This window comes from Natrix helvetica (genome assembly GCF_964273705.1).
Source record: "Natrix helvetica genome assembly, chromosome: 1".
Lineage (NCBI taxonomy): Eukaryota > Metazoa > Chordata > Lepidosauria > Squamata > Natricidae > Natrix > Natrix helvetica.
In genome coordinates this window covers 240,454,973-240,459,892 of record NC_138548.1, presented here as the reverse complement: position 1 = coordinate 240,459,892, position 4,920 = coordinate 240,454,973, and the positions used below count along the sequence as shown (strand labels likewise).

At 36.2% G+C, this 4,920-nt stretch overlaps 1 protein-coding gene across 3 annotated transcripts in view; it reads left to right on the top strand.

Moving 5' to 3' along the window:
* RPTOR (regulatory associated protein of MTOR complex 1) overlaps window positions 1-4,920 on the top strand; it is a 423,475-nt gene that overhangs the window by 323,581 nt on the left and 94,974 nt on the right. The gene's annotated exons all lie outside the window — the stretch shown is intronic.

The window sequence follows — 4,920 nt, the reverse complement described above, 5'->3', positions numbered from 1 at the left end:
GTATATTCAAACAGGAAATTAAAACTGAATAAACCTCCTCTTTGTTGCCAAGGTCAGAGAAAGAACTTAAAGATCAACTCCCTATCGTCTGCTGCTAGTTAATCTGTTTTCTCTGTTGCTAGTTAATCTGCTCCCTGATTCATTTTGAAAGGAGGAAGAGTAGCAGAAAATGTTGGGAATGGCTAATGGGGGAGGAAGTGGTACATTCTTTGCTTTGAGCTCCTAGAGAAAGGTAGGGTGTACATCACATGAGTAAATAAAGAAGAAAAGCTTTACCCAGCGAGTTTAATTCAGATTGTAATTGATATGGCTTTTCTGAACAAGAGGAGCTCATTTCTGAACCCTCCAATTTACAAATTTGGCACAAGCAGCATTCAGTCTCTCAGTAAGCCAGGCATCTGAGAGAAATGGCACCGCAGCTGCTTTGACTTGTACATGCGTACCATTCAGCCAGGCCCCTTTTGACTGAAGGGGTTGAAAAATGCAAGCCACTTGAAGTGTCCTGATTGCAACTGTTACATTGAATAAAGGGCCAAGCATAGCTCAATTAAAATTAAATAATATTAAAAGCTCGCAACAAAGAAGGGCTATTTACTTCTTGTGTTCTTATTAAGAGGAATCGTTTGGCAACTCTCTGTACTGCAAGGCCCATTTAACCAATTTTGAATTGGTCCAGCTAATTACAGAGCCGTCATTTTCATAGAAATTTTATTAAACATTACAATTAAAAAGGTAAGAGGTAATGCAAACTTCAAAAAGAATAAAAGAAAAACATGCAGAAAAATCGATATTACTTAAATGGATGGGTAACCAAATTTTTACCTCCATTCTATTTTGGACCAATTAATAGAGCATCCTGCTATTTTACTAAAGGCACCTTATCTTTTGCATAAATAATTGGATAATAATGCAAAGTTTAAAAATAAACAAAAGAATGTCATTTGCAAGTTAAACAAATTTATGTTCAACTGAATTGTTTGTTACTCTGATATCTCTGGTATCACTCTGGGACTCTGGATGGAAGAGATACCTTTGCCTTGTTCTTCTAAACAATGGAAAGGCAGGAGAAAATATGCCATTACTTTTCACTTTAGATGTAGGTGACCCAGTGGTGGGCTGCAGCCGATTCACACCGGGTCATGCGAACTGGATGTCAAGATTCTGTTTAGTTCGGCGAACCACCAAATCACACCATTGGCCCTCACCCCCGGTTCCCACCCCGTCACCTTGGGGTTACCAATCAGGGTGGGGAAGCTTCAGGGGCCTGACTGGGAGCTGTGCTGATCAGCTGGGAGGCTGTGAAAATGTGAATGAATATGCAGTGCCCAGTTGGGAGGCTGCGACCCCCCTGCAGTCCAAAAGAAGACCGTGTTTTCTAAAAAGTTCAATCAGACCTTCCAACTTCACAAGATATTTTTTTTAGGATTATGGAAATAATGTAGACAAATGTTAATCCTAGAGTAAGAATTTGATATATTTTTACTTATATCTGTACCAAAAAAAGGTGGAAGTCATACTTTTTTGGTTTTCCTTCTATTCCTCTTTCTTTCTTACACTTTCACTCTTTTTCTTTCCTGAGCCTTTTATTTTTTCAAATCTGTTTTTTATTCATTTATCCCTTAGCTTTGTATTTTTTTGATGTACGAAGGATCAAATACTCAGCTATTATAATTCTTCATTCCTTATTTATAGAAATCATATCAAGATTTAGAATGAAATCCACTGGGAGCCATGCCATATAAGGCAGGCTCTGAGTCTCTCTAATCAAAAAGTGTTTATCAATAGAAGAAAATATTTGTAGCTCAGGGTTGAACAGTGGGGTCCTTGGTGCTCTCTGAGCTTGATGGTTTTCTTGCAGATGTTTCATTACCAAACTAGGTAACATCATCAGTACCAGAAGGGAGTGGAGTTTGCTCTTATTTTCATACACTAGTGACTTACCCTGTCAGTGTTGATCAGTTGCTTCACAAACAGTGTTTTGATTGGTGCCAGGTCTCTACAGCCTTATTTATTATTATTTATTATTTATTAAATTTATAAACCGCTCCCTCTCCCCGAAGGGACTCGGGGCGGTGTACAAACACAGCTAAAAACCACATACAGAATACAATATTGAATACCCATAAAACAAATCCAGTATAAAACCGTTCTAAGACAAAAATTAAAAACAATCTAAAAAATCTATCCCCAGGGATTAAAACACCGGCCAGAAGGATTGGGAATTAAAACTACGGTTATTCTCTGCACCGCTTCCTCAAATGTTCTTTAAATACAGAATTTCCCAGCATTCCTTTAGGAACCTCCAATATGCAAACTGTGGTTACTCATCCTAAAATGAATCCTCTTTACCTGGAGCTTCAAAATTTGCTGTTTGCTGGGAAGATGTGTAGCCAAAAGTCAGTCTACATTTAGTGTACATCTGTCTTTGGGGATATTTCTTCATAACCAAACAAAAGTGTACTTTCTGTTCAGTTCACACCCCTTGCTCACTGAATATGGATGTCACAAAGCAAAGCCCACATTTTGTAATTAACCCCCGTGCCCCATGTTGACTGGCAGAGTGCTGCAGGAGACTGAGTGCTGTCACACTCCCCTGGCCACTTCCCGGGCCATACTCGCCCAGCCAGTCATTAGGGCAGAGAACCGGTTATAAAAAAAAATTGCAGCCCACCACTGAAGTGACCCATATAATATCCTAATCCATTTTATAAATTCCAAAAGAAATCTAAATCTGTTTAATAGAGCAACCATTTTGTCAAAGGCTTTTTCAGCATCCAATGATAAAATTGCAAATAGATCTTTATTTTTATTCATAATTATTAGATCTACAACTAACCTTATGTTATATGCTGCCTGCCTAATTTTTATAAACCCTGCTTGACCATTCTTAATAATAAACACTCCATTTGCTAACACTGCTGTTAAAATCTTTGTATCAACGTTAATCAACAAGACAGGATGGTAATTAGAACATGAGTATTATCTTACCTGCTTTTGATACAACTGTAATACTGGGAGAAGCCTGGTTAAATATCAGTGCTAAAATTCTGTTATCAACTATTTCTTCATACACTCAACAAAATTTTGGTACAGTGGTGAAATCGAATTTTTTTTGCCACCGCTTCTGTGGGCATGGCTTTATGGGGAATCATGTGATCAGGTGGGCATGGTCAACTTTTCTCCACTTTTTAAAGCATTTTTTCCTACTATTCACCTGAACCAGCAGGAGAAAATGCTTTAAAAAGTGGGGGGGAAATGGTTCAGACGATCATGCGGATCAGCTGTGAGCTGCACAATCATCGGACCTTCTTTATTTCACTTTTTAAAGCATTTTTTTCCTGCCAGTTCGGGCAAATAGATAGAAAAAAATGCTTTAAAAAGTGAAATAAAGAGGCCCTGATGATCGTGTAGCTCACAGCTGATCCGCACGATTGTCAGAACAATTTTTTTTCATTTTAAAAAGGTTCCAATGATCGCGTGGCACAGCTGAGTGTCACAAAACCTTTTTTCCCACTTGTTAAAGCTTTTTTTTACTACCGGTTCTAGCGAACCTTGGCATTTTTTGCTACCGGTTCTAGCAAACCAGTCAAAATGGTAGCGTTTCATCCCTGTTTTGGTACCAAAAGATGTATAAATGTTTTCTAATAGGGAACTCATATCGGCCTGGTATTTTAGCACTTGTTATTTTTCAAATTATTGTTTAATCTCTACCACAGATACTAGAGGAAAAAAATGTTAATGTTGTGTATCATCTAAATATGATAAATTAATTTTATTTTAGAAGTCCTCTGTATCTTCTTTCAATATATTCTCTTGTTTACTATATAATTCTGAATAAAAATTTAAAAATTGATAACATGTCAATTAAAGTTTTTTACATTTAATCTCTTTTGATAATTTTAGTAGCTCATCATTTCTCTTAAAGTACAACAAGTGACCTCTGCTCATATCTCTTTTATTATCTATAAATAAATGTTTAAAGCCTCATCGTTCAGTCCTAATCATCAAAAGTCCATTAATGGTTACCAGCAATAACAATATATTTATTTTAACCTTGATCAAATAAACCAACTTTATATTTCTTCCCTTTATTGTCAACAAGCTTGTTCTTTAATCCTTTCAAATAATGTCCTAGAACTTGATTTCTTTTCATTTTTAATTTGTTTCTTTTCACAAAGCCTTCAAAACTGTAATACATCTCTTTTGTAAATCCAATATAGGTAACTTATCCAGATCACTCCTGTGATTTGTTATTTGTATACCCCTTTCCAGTGGTGAAATTCAATTTTTTTTACTACCAATTCTGTGGGTGTGACTTGGTGGGCGTGGCAGGGGAAGGATACTGCAAAATCTCCATTTCTACCCCACTCTGGGGCCAGCCAGAGGTGGTATTTGCCAGTTCTCTGAGCTACTCAAAATTTCTACTACCGGTTCTCCAGAACATGCTGAATTTCACCCCTGCCCCTTTCGATTATTAAGATAGCAGCCAGTTTATTTTATATCCAATGTATTATCTTTTTTCATATCATTCTTTTAATTTGTCATTTTAAATCGATTTTCATATCATTCTTTATCATATCGATAAAACATGTTCCTCTTCCCTAACCTTCCCTAGTCTTTCAAATGACAGTTTATCTATAATAGCAGAAATTCTAAAAATTAACTTCTAGGTCCATTGTTCACATATATTTTTCAGCAGGTCAATTTTACAATATTTCTCTCCATTGTGAATCAGTGAGTCAGATTTAAGTGTTCTTCTCCTTTAATTGTAAACTTTAGACCTTTAAATTTGTATTTGAAACTTCTTTTGCTAAGGATTGAAACTTGCCTAAGAGTTTCCTTGTCATTACAAAGATTCCCAAAAGCTAAAAAGCACTTAAGAAGTAATTTAGAAAATGATTAAGAAATGAGACTCAGCAA